Here is a 12,240-nt window from a genome sequence, read left to right on the forward strand (position 1 = left end):
CTCTGCTTAAGCTGCAACCCCCCCAGCTTTCATAGGATGGGAAGATTCCATTTCCATCACCAGGAATCTGAGTCCAAGATGCTGTACTCTCTGGCACAACAGTACTGCTGCAAGCATGGCTTTTCTGTTAAGGTAGAGCATTCTGTGTGGGTGTTGCCTCAGTTTTCTTGTGAAATCCGTACTGGACTTTTGCTGCTGCCAGCGTATGCATTGCTTTACGATCATACATTGCACATTGTAGTATATAATATGAGGTAACAAAAAGATAGTTAATTAATACAAAATCAGGGATTTAGGGATGCAGCAGTGTATGTGATTCCTGTTCCTATATTTGATTGTCCCACTGAAAAAAGCAATATGCATAGTTTCTGCGTTATTTGATTGTTAATATAAAGTGGCCTTGTTTCCTGCTTGAGTAATAATTCCTTAGCTTCTTGCTGTATATGAGATTCCTAATGAGTTTAACTCAGTGATTTCAAATTATTTGTAAGTTGAGTTTTTTTTCAGGTAATAGAATTCTGATATTTTTCCATGGCTGATGCACGATGTCTGTGGATATTGCAAATATTTTATGCCTAATAGGTACATTAGAAGCATCACAGGCTGCATCCCATCTGCAGGGGACTAGGTTCTCTGGTCTAATTCCTATCACAAGTCATTGTTTTTTCCGTAGGCAGTTGGGAATAGCATGCATCAGTCATGTTTGCCTATAAACCAACACAGCGTGACTTGATGTTACATAGTAATTGCATGTTACTAACAGGAATTTACTGGGTAAAATACTAACCAAATGGGTGCTGTAAGACTATAGGATAGTTGTTCGTACAACCTACTAAAAATTACTTTTAATACGATTACTCTTTTATCTGAACCCTTATGCCGGGTGTGCAGAAAACCAGATTAACCAGGTTCTTTCCTGAGAACTGTAGGCTTGAAATTCAAAATGTGGTTTAACTACTAAGGTAACACGTACACGATATACTTGTTCCAGACTTGAAAAGGTGATTTTCAGATGAGAGGGCTTCTTTGCAATGGATTAAACCAAGCTGACATTACAGTTTTTATAGCGTGCTAACAAGCAAATACTAAATTATGTTTAGTATTCTTCTACTTTCATGGGTGCAGCAGGCCTCTGCTTTGCTTTGGAAAGGCAAAATAATTATTTTTAAAAGTGTTTATTACGTATTTGAAAGGCAGTTATCCTAACCTAAGATTTTAAATGCAGTATTTGGGAAGAAGCAAAGAATGTAAAAACATTTAATAGGCTGTTATATTTCTAGACCTGTTTCCTTGCTAAGATTTTTTTCTGTGTGCAAATGTGCCACTATGAGAAAGCTCTGTCTGCCAAAACAATAAAGAATGTCGTCGTAGGCTGCAAAACACGGGACAGCTAATAGTTTGTTCATTACTACATTAAAAAGATAAAATGTCTCACTTCTGTCTTCAGATATTGTGCAAAATACCACTAATTTAACTAAAAAGTGGGTTCTTATTTTTTAAGAAAAACAGCAAGTAAAGACGACACATTCTAGTTGACTTTTTTTTTCTGTGAAGCCTTGCCCGGATTTTGGAATTCAGAAAATGAAACTAGCATTTTGTATTGTGAATTTTGTCTTTTGTCTGTCCCTAATTCAGTGGGTTTCAGGGATCTACATGGATTTTGGTTTAGGAAAAAAGTTTCACAATGAAATGAAGTGGTACTTGCCACAGCTCTTGGGTTTTAAGTACATTTTGAATAAAACATATGAGGAACAGTGTCTTAAAACACTTTCTCTAAGTTAATTCCATCCTGAGAATTGCATCTAGGATATCTAATGATTTTTTTTTAAATCTTGCAAAATTAAAGTAATGACTTTATTTAGTAATTTTTATGTTTGTTATTACTAAGCCAAATACCTTCAAAAATACCTCCTAAATACAAAAGGATTCTGGTACAACTTTATAATGGTATTGGGGGTGTGTGGCAGTGTTTGGTAGTGGTAAGGGTGTATTGGGCTTGTGTGACAAGCTTTTGGCTGTGGAAGTGCTGCAGGGTGGTCTCTATGAGCAGAGCCCAGCAGCTGCCCCATGTCAGATCAGAGCCAGCTCCAGATGGGTCCAAAAGGGACCCACTGCTGGCCAGAGCCGAGCCAGGGAGAGACACTGGTTGGGCCTTTGGGAGAGCAGATTTAAGGAAGGGAAAAATGGTGTGCTACAGCAGCTTGGGAGAGAGGGGTGAGAAGCAGCCTTGCAGCCCCCAAGGTCAGTGCAGCAGGAGGGCAGGAGGTGCCCCAGGCACACAGCAGCAGTTCCCCTGCGGCCTGTGGAGAGGCCCCTGGTGGAGCAGGCTGTCCCCCTGCAGCCCACGGGTCCCACACGGAGCAGATCTCCACGCTGCAGCCCGTGGAGGAGCCCCCGGTGGAGCAGGTGGATGTGGCCTGGAGGAGGCTGCGGCCCATGGAGAGCCCCCGCAGGAGCAGGCCCCGGGCCGGAGCTGCAGCCCGTGGAGAGGAGCCCACGCAGGAGCAGGGGGTCTGGGGGGAGCTGCCGCCCGTGGGGGACCCGTGCTGGAGCAGTTTGCTCCTGGGGGATGGACCCCGTGGTACGGAGCCGTGTGGGAGCAGGTCTTGAAGAGCTGCTGCCTGTGGGCAGCCCCCGCAGGCTCAGTTCGGGAAGGACGGCATCCCGTGGGAGGGACCCCGCGTGGAGCAGGGGCACAGAATGACTGTAAGGGAGCAGCAGAGATGAAGTGTCAGGGACTGACCGCAGTCCCTGTTCCCCTGCGCCACTCTGGGGGAGGAGGTAGAAGAAGAGGGTGGATGGGGGAAGAGTGTTTATAATTTGTTTTGAGTTCTCCCTGCTCTAACCTGTTAGCAATAGACAATAAATTACATGAATCTCCCTATGCCGAGTATGTTTTGCCTGTGACAATAATTGGTGAGTGATCTTCCTGTCCTTATCTCAGCCCTGTGAGCCGTTTTTCATATTTCCTCCCCCTCTCTTTTGAGGAGGGTGAGTGAGAGAACAGTGTGGTAGAGCTTAGCTATCTGTCAGTGTGAAACCTCCACATGGGTGCTGCAGGGTCCTCTGTGAGGAGGGGCTGGGGGCTGCCCTGTGCTGGCCACAGCTGCTTCCAGCTGACCCCAGTGGACTCTGTCAGTCAGAGACACTGCTGTTGCCCATTAAGGAATGGGCAAAAAAGCTGTGCAGCAGTGTATGAGAGGTACGAGAAAACTGAGAGAAACAACCCTGTCAAAACATGTCAGAGAAAGAGGAGGTCCTCCATGCACCAGGGCAGAGATTCCCCTGTAACCTGTGGAGGAGACCATGGTGCAGCATGTATTTCCTTAGAGCCCGTGTTGAGGAAGATGGGGGAGCAGATATCCACATTGCAGCCTAGGGAGGACCCCATGCTGCTGTAGGTGGATTTGCCCTGATGGAAGGTAGAGCGCATGGGAAGGACCTGCATGGGATAGGTGTGAGGAATCATAGAATCATTAAGGTTGGAGAAGACCTCCAACATCATCTGGTCCAACCATCCTCCTATCACCAGTATCACCCACTAAAGGATGTAATGGCAGAGACATGCTGTTGTGGACTGACCACAATCCCCATACCCCATCCCCCTGCTCTTCTGGGTGAGTGAAGAGGAAACAGAAGAGTTGGTAGTGCAGGAGTGAAGCTGAACCTGAGAAAGGGTAGTGCAGGGGAAGGTACTTGCAGTTTCATCAGTTTCTTACAATCCAACTCTATTTTTAATTGGCACTATTTGTTCTATCTAATTGGCTCTCTTTTAATTCTTAATTTATGTTTAAATATATAAATTTATTTTCCCAGAGTTGAGTCTGTTTCGCCCTTGATGGTGATTGGTAAGTTGTCTCCCGTTCTTCTGTCTTGACCCACAAACTTTTCATCTTATTTTCTGTGCCTGTCCTGTTAAGGGTGAGGAGTGAGAGAACAGCCAGGTGGGGGTCTGGCAGCCAGCCAAGGTCAACCCACTATGATAATCTAGGAAGTCGTCATAGGCATAGCTTGTGACTAATATACTTCTTTGAAAGCACAGGAAGGGACAAGGTTTGTTCTTAAGCAGAGGCAGGGCTTTTGCTGCATGTAGTTGAACTTTAGGTAAGGAAGAGGAGTCTAAAGAAAAATACAGTGATGATGCTAGTACAGAGAAAATTGTGTCAAGACGAGAGTACAACCAGAAGACCATTTGGACTAACATTGTTCAGACTGTGTTCTGGAAAGTGAGTGGTGACTCCAGAGAGAAATACATTGTTGACAAAAATAATTCTCATTAGTATTTAATAGGACAAGACAGATCATGTTTTTAGACCTGTCTTGTCAGGTAAAATTCTTACCAAGCATAGGATTAATTGGTGAAACAGATATTGATTCAACTGAGAAGATTTTTTGGTTGATAATTAAGTGCTACTCATTATTTATAGCCTTAAAAATGTACATCTGTTAGTTCGTCTCACAATCTTCTGTTCAATATTTTTTCAGAAGTTATTGTTTCCAATCACTTTAAATGTTGTGGGAATGGGATATAATTCCTCTGCAGTTTGAACCTATTATGGAATGAAATGCTTTAGAAAAAGTATTTTAAGATGTGCACTTCTTGAAACTTGGCTAAGGTTTTCCACTTTATTTTTTAGCTGAATAATCACAGCCTTTGCAAATTCCAAATGCTGATTTTTACATGGGAGCTGAAATGTAGTTTTCATGTGTACTTTTAAAATTAAGAATTTACGCTGGATGATTGAAGGAATTAAAGTAACCTTTTAACTTCAGTGTTGTTTTTTTTTGATAGCACTTCAACACAAGCACCTATAGAAACTGTTCAGATAACTTTTCCTTCCTGGAATCAGATACATTCTCATACTCATTTTGTTCCAACAGTCAAAATACTCATCTTGGTTTTAGTCTCATCTCTCAAACTGCAATGTTGGCATTTTGATATGTGCTGCCTACTATTGTGCCTACAGCCACAGAAAATGGTCGGGTAAAGTCTTCATTTGATTTTGCTACCTGTTGACTTTACATTGCTTTCACCAGCTTCCTCTCTTACTGTTGCATCAGATAAGCTGCTACTTAAGGTCCTCAGTGTCATATTTATGTAGCTCATCATATATAAGATACTGGGCCTTCTCTCTTAACACGAAGTGGTGGTTTTGTCCACCACTTCATAAGTTATCAACTATGTGTCTGTTCCTTGGTTCATTTCACCACCTCCTGTTGTGAGAAGCATCCCTTGCCTATGTGCAAAGTCATTCTTTTAAAGTTTGTTTCAAAAGTAACATCAGGTCTTGGATGGAGTTTAATGTATTCTGACACTGCTTGTACTCCTCTATCCTTTCTTGTCCTACAGATACTGTCCTGGAGTATATCTAGATGGAAGCTAGAGAGAGGATAGAGGGGGTTCTGGCACTTGAATGAATACATGCAGGGCTGGAACCTATCAAATGACCTATGAGAACATATATGCAGATATGTAGATTTTATGTGGTAGCTGCTCTGACATCTTTTCTCCGGCTGAAGCAGTAGCTTGTTCAGGTACTATGGAACTGGAGTATTTCAGGAAGTTGCAGAATGATGCAGAAAGGACCCTTCTTCCTGAATTTCATGGGAATGAAAAAAAAGATAAACTGGTGGATAGATGGTACCTTGCATTTTAGGAAAGGAACACTGTTCACACATGAAAAGAGTGTATATTCAGCCCTGTTGAACTGACAGATATCAGTGTGATAGCCTGGCTTGCATGTCATTTTCTAGGGCGTAATTGCTCATGTCCATTTCTATTAGAAAACTTAAGTTGGAGTTGGTCGAGACTACTGCCTTTAAAGGTTTTTTTCAGGCTTGTGAGTGTGAAGATGCTTGCAGATACAGCATCAGGGTTTCAGAGTGGTATTCTTATGCTTTCTCGTCAGAGGAAGGCCATATGCACTAACTCAACTCACTTCCTAAATGGAAGAAAAGTGATCATACGGAGGTTTGCTTCTATACAGATCCGAGGCACCAAAAATAACAAGCCTCTGAGCATGGCTGAGAGTGTTTGAATCAATGGAACATAAGCCAAACATTTCAAATCCTACTTATATAGGAAGAAGAATCTTATACTAGGTGAGTTTTCCTTAAATGAGACTTAGTTTTTAGAAGCTGAGAATTAATGTTTTAATAGCTTTAGTCTGTTTTAAGGCACATAAATTATAGCTATTTAAAAAAGCAAACAACTTTGATTACAAAAAAACAGTTTTATTTGCTTTCTCAATTTTCAATTAACGTTTTATTTTTTTTTACTGATAACTTCCTCCATGGAAAAAGAATAAGAAGCTCTGTTAACTTGCTTTAAACTGTACTAAGAGAAGAAGTGAAAATAGGTTTCATGTTCTATCTCAAACCTATCACTAAGGTCTTTGGTAATGATTAAAAACTAAATGATATCAGAGCCATTCAGCCCACGCAAGTTTTCTCCATGAAAAGAATTTTGTAAAACATAAGTAAAATTAAGTGTATTTTTACTTAAGTAAAACAAAAGACATTGCTTTAGAAAAATACATTTCCTGAAGCAAGGAATACTCACAATTTTGCAACAGTTTTATTAGAGAGACTAAAACAGGTAGTACTTAATATTTGCTTCCATTGTAAAATTATTCTTGTATAGATATGGTTCTTCTGTGAGGTCATGTGGCTGTGATAACGCAATCCACAGAAAAGCAATGTGTTCTAGCAGAATGAATGTGAATATTGTCATTATGAAGTTTTCTGGAATGTGGCTTGAAACTAGAATTTACAAATTCAAGAATATAGTGAAGTATCAAGAATTATATACAGCACCAGAACAGGTTTACACATTTAATTGTGGACAGAATCAATGTGCAGCTATACTATACTTTTTCTTTCTTGGTCTTGTGTGGAAAAAATGACTTACTGCCATCACAAAAACAATAAACTGTGTCCAACTTCAGTAGTAAAAAGTTTTTTTTATTGCTGAATTAGGTAAGCACTGCATTTGTCTTTACTAGGTTTGTATATATTATTTCAGAGTATAACTGGTGTATTGCAAGCTGCAGTTTTCTCCATAGCAGTATATGGCATTGCTTTGTTAACAACTGAGCAGCAGTAGCACTCAGGTAACATTGCCTCGCACTTACATCACGCTTATGCTAGTGTTGTTACTGTTTGAGAGACCTAGAGAGTGGCGATTCTCGCTTATTGTAGGCCTGTATTTTGCCTAATGTTCTAGTTCCCTGTTTAGCATTTCTTAATTTAAAAAAAAAAAAAAAACTTTGGAATCCTAAGTCAAATCACTTTAGGTAAGTTTTATATCTGCAGTGTGAATAACCACAGAAGTGCAGGTTGATAGCTGTGATGTGCAGACTTGAGTTGGATCTATTAGAACTGCCTCCAGCTTCCTCCTGCAGAGACAATACAATGTAGAGTAGTGAGAGAGGCTGGCCTAGCAAGCAAAATTTTCTTCATTTAGGTATTCTGTGCCCCACCAGTGTGTTCTTGAGGGTTATGAAGTATATAAAAGCTCTTAAACCTCTCTGTGTGATTTGCCTGAAGGACTTGAACCACTATTTTTCAAGCAAATACTGCTCCAAAGCTTGTTTCATGAATACCTCAAACGAGAGCTGTAGCAGGAAGAATCCTGTGGCAGTGCAGTCAGCTATGACTCATGAGACCTGAGCTGGCTTCAGACTTCCTCAGTAACTGTAGCCAAGTAAACGTTTCTTCGTGTAAATTGACCTTGCTTGTTCAGAATTTAAGAGTTGGTATCAGTTGTTTTTACCCAGAAGGACTAGGGATACTTGAATTCTTTCACCTGCTTTTATTTCAGTAGAATTTTCTGCAGGTGCCTCAGAAGAAAGCTTAGGAGGCATACAAAAAGGACATTTGTGGATGCTGGAGGCCTATTTCTTGTAGTGTACTCTTGCATGAAATTGATTCAGGAATTTTTCTTTGAAATGCTGGCTCTCGAACAAGCCCTTGGCATACACAGGCTGTGTCTGCCTCAGTCTTGTAAAGGCTGATAAACTCACCTTTGGAAAAACTCTCTAAATGTTTTTAAATGCTCCTGCTCAGTGTCATGTTAGTCTGGGTTTTGTTCCCCACTGGTCTCTCAATTTATGTATGTGTGCTGCTTGAGGCTGCTGGTGGGGTGGAGGGTGGTAGGAGAGAGCATCAGTTCTCCACCCTGCTTTAGTTTGTGGGGGTAGATTGTGACTCCTTGCTTTCTACTTCCTCATGTGACTAAAACATTCCTCTCTTCCTTGCTTTATCTTGATTGTGAAAAGGCAGCAGGACATATGTTGCCATCAGCATGGGTCCTTAGCTTGTTACACATGAAAATTATCCTGTTTTATCCCTCCAGTGTCTTGTCAGGTGGCTGTCTGAGAGCTATAGCACTATAATCACTTCTGAGTATATGGAGGAAAGTGAACACTAAGCTAGGAGCAGTGACCTTCAGAAAAAAAAAACGTAAATGAAATAAGGTGAGATCTACTGGAAAAAAGTGAAGGGGAGAGGAAAGGAAAAACTCAAGCTGTGAGGAGAGGTTCAAGCTAGTCAGGGGATGATGACAGCAGGATGAAGGACAGACCTGACAATGGGTGAGTAATACTTCATGGTCTTTGCTAGATGCAACTAGGGCAAACAAAACATTTATAGCAAGAGGGGGAAGCCAAGGAAGTATGTCCAGAGCTCAGTAGCGAGGAGAATGTAACAGCACCAAAAAGCTATGTTTTCATGTTGCAGAGTTATAAATAAAAATAAAATATGAACTCATTCTGGGTTGAGTAAAGGGTTAATCAACAACTTTTTCTGGGTTAAGAAAAGAGCAGGTCACTTGTGATTCAGGTGTTTTATTTGTTCTTGATAAAATGCATTTAGAGAATTTGACTTTGACATTCAGTGAATGCTAAACCAGGACCTAGTGGGTTCTTATGGTGGAGTTCATCTTTAAAAGAAAAAATAAAAACGGAAAAAGAAGAAAATAAGGAAATTGCATATTATTGCAGTTGCTGGAGAAAAAAAAGTGTATTCATCTATATTGTAATTATATATTTTATAGTAATCAAATATATTTACTATAAAAATAGGTAGTATGATTTTGTCAAAAGTGAAACGTGTTATGCCTACCAGACTTCCTTTGGATGCAGTATTTGACATTTAGTAGAGATTTCTTATCTTCAAGCAACTTGTCTGACAGGAACACTGGTTTAGCAGGGTTTTACGTAATACAAAATTGCAGTGAGCTTAGTATAACCCTGTAGTAGTTTCTAACCAATAACTAGCGTAGCTCCACCATTTTGCTTCCTCACTCGTGCTCCTCAAAAGACCGTGAGCAGGAAATATGGTGAAAAGAGGCTCACAGGGCAGAGATAAGGACAGGAAGATCACTCACCAATTATTGTCACAGGTAAAACAATTCAGCATAGAAGAGATTCATGTAATTTATTGTCTATTGCTAACAGGTTAGAGCAGGGAGAACTCAAAGCAAACTACAACCACCTTCCCCCATCCATCATCTTCTACCTCCTCTTCCCCCTGCCCCAGAGAAGAACGGGAAATGGGGGCTGCGATCAGGCCCTGAAGCTTCATCTCTGCTGCTCCCTCAGGGTCACTCTGTGCCCCTGCTACACGTGGGGTCCCTCCCACGGGATGCCAAACTGAGCCTGTGGGGGCTGCCCACAGGCAGCAGCTCTCCAAGAACTGCTCCCACATGGCTCCGTACCACGGGGTCCATCCCCCAGGAGCAAACTGCTCCAGCACGGGTCCCCCACGGGCGGCAGCTCCCCCCAGACCCCCTGCTCCTGCGTGGGCTCCTCTCCACGGGCTGCAGCTCCAGCCCGGGGCCTGCTCCTGCGGGGGCTCTCCATGGGCCGCAGCCTCCTCCAGGCCACATCCACCTGCTCCACCGGGGGCTCCTCCACGGGCTGCAGCGTGGAGATCTGCTCCGTGTGGGACCCACGGGCTGCAGGGGGACAGCCTGCTCCACCAGGGGCCTCTCCACAGGCCGCAGGGGAACTGCTGCTGCCTGCCTGGAGCACCTCCTGCCCTCCTGCTGCACTGACCTTGGGAGCTGCAGGGCTGCTTCACTCACATTTTCTCGCTCCTCTCTCCCAGCTGCTGTTGCACAGCAGTTTTCCCCCCTTTCTTCAATCTACTCTCCCAGATGCCCAACTGGTGTCTCTCCCTGGCTCGGCTCTGGCCAGCAGTGGGTCCCTTCTGGAGCCATCTGGAGCTGGCTCTGATCTGACATGGGGCAGCTGCTGGGCTCTGCTCACAGAGGCCACCCTGCAGTCCCCACTACCAAAACCTTGGTAAGCCCAGTGTAAGCCCTGGACCTGATTTCTAGATGATCTAATCTTCTAAGTATGAGTAATGCAGAAGTGGACATCTAGTGAATGGTCCAGAAAGGTGTTCAAAATTTTTAACTAGACTTCAAGTATAGCATTTCCCTTTCCTGTCTCAGTGAAAAGGCATCGTGTTTTTCAAATATTATTAAGTGTTGCTATGAAAAGAAAAGGAATGCATAAGCCTGCCTTTGAAAAGGACAAATAGGTAATGGTCTTAAATGACAGTAAAAGTTGTTTAGGTTAGAGACTGGAAGAAGCTTTCTGACAGCAAGGATGGTTGTGCATTGAAATAAGTTCTGCATGGAAATATGGGATCAGTTATACTGCAGGCTTTTAAGATTAGCTTTGGTAAGGCTTTCTAACTGGATAGACCATGTAACAACTTTTAACTCTTCCCAGAGGACCTCAGATACGGATCAAGCAGGAGATTACTGTCATGGCAGGCAAAACTTTTATAGCTAACTCATGTTCTTTTGCTTTCGGGGAGATTTCTGGCAGAGTCTTCCATTGTTCTAAGTGCATAATCCCCTACCACATGGCCAAAAGAAGGCCTGGCGGGGATGGTTGCAATCAGGGTTACAAGCCTAACACATTGATATGACAAGTTTGCTACCTTCAAGCAGGTAAATATCTTTATCATATTTCGTAAAAAAAAAAAAAAAAAGTAGCAAATCTAGTTTGAGAAAAAGGGGCCTTGACTAGAAAATATGGTGTCCCTAATCCCTCTGTTCAGTGGTTCAGGTAGAACACAGCAGTGTGCACAAGCAGTTTTGAATGTTGTTTGAAATAAGATAGTTAGGTATTAAGTAATAGCAGGTAGTTGATTCACTTGAATGTCAGTTTTGTCGGTTTCTGTTTTTTATGGGGAAGTTAAATTTTCTAGTTTGAACTTCAGATGCTTGACCAAATACATGAAGCTATAAAAAAAAAAAGTGACTTCACATACATTGTTAAACTCTTCATAGCTCCTTATTTGCTTGTTGGCTTTTGTTCTATTTTTCATTAGTAGATTTAAATAAAATTGTGGGTTAAGTGTAAGTAGCTTCTGACTTCCAGATCGTTTGAAAATAATTCTTACTGATGCTATGGATTCTTGCATGGACCAACAGATGAGACTTATTATTTGGTTTTCTTTTGTGAAGTGTTTCATGAGTGATCCACAGTGCTTTAGTTGTCCGCAAGGTGAATGTGTTGTAGACCATTTCTTATATTGTTAAAGGACAGGGACTTATATAGTCTTGTCTTTAGCATCAAGAGTCAGTATTTGTGGCCCTCAAAATCACATCACTTGCTTTAACCTATGAGCCCATAGGCTTCTTGCAATAATTGTACATTTAACCTTTCATTGTATGTAGCCAAAAAAAATAAAATCAAGAAAGTATTCAGCTCTAACTGTTATGCTTCTTTAAGAGTAATTTTCAATGAAGGGAAAAATTTTTGTGCTCTGTGTTGGATGTTTGCTAGGGATTAACTTTGACAGTGTCAGGGCAAAAGGCAGATGAGATTGTTCCCCTTTTCTTACCTGCTCCATTGTAATTTTAGTGAAAGCTTTTTAATATTTCAGGCATGTGAACTGAAAGTTAGAAGTATTCAAGTAGTGATATGGGAAAGGACTGAATATTGCTCCCAATTATCTGACATTCTTCTTTTAGATGGTAAAAACAATTGGAGGTAGAGTGCAACAGCTTCCTCTTGTTGCCTCATCCATGTTTTACTATAGTCTGTTTTTATGGTTCTGTCTTGGTGGCTTTTGCTGCATTTTGTTTTCCCTCATCTAAAATCAGTACTGATAGCAGTAACCTTAATTTGTCTTTCTTGCTCTGAAATTTAAAAAAATAAAAATAATTATACTTGTGTACTTTCCTGTCTGTGTTCACTAAATGCTAAAAGATTTGTT

At 41.5% G+C, this 12,240-nt stretch overlaps 1 protein-coding gene across 3 annotated transcripts in view; it reads left to right on the forward strand.

Annotated features, from left to right (window-relative positions):
• CERT1 (ceramide transporter 1) overlaps nucleotides 1–12,240 on the forward strand; it is an 81,903-nt gene that overhangs the window by 13,828 nt on the left and 55,835 nt on the right. The gene's annotated exons all lie outside the window — the stretch shown is intronic.

The sequence above is a fragment of the Anser cygnoides genome, chromosome Z, assembly GCF_040182565.1.
Source record: "Anser cygnoides isolate HZ-2024a breed goose chromosome Z, Taihu_goose_T2T_genome, whole genome shotgun sequence".
NCBI classification, from domain to species: domain Eukaryota; kingdom Metazoa; phylum Chordata; class Aves; order Anseriformes; family Anatidae; genus Anser; species Anser cygnoides.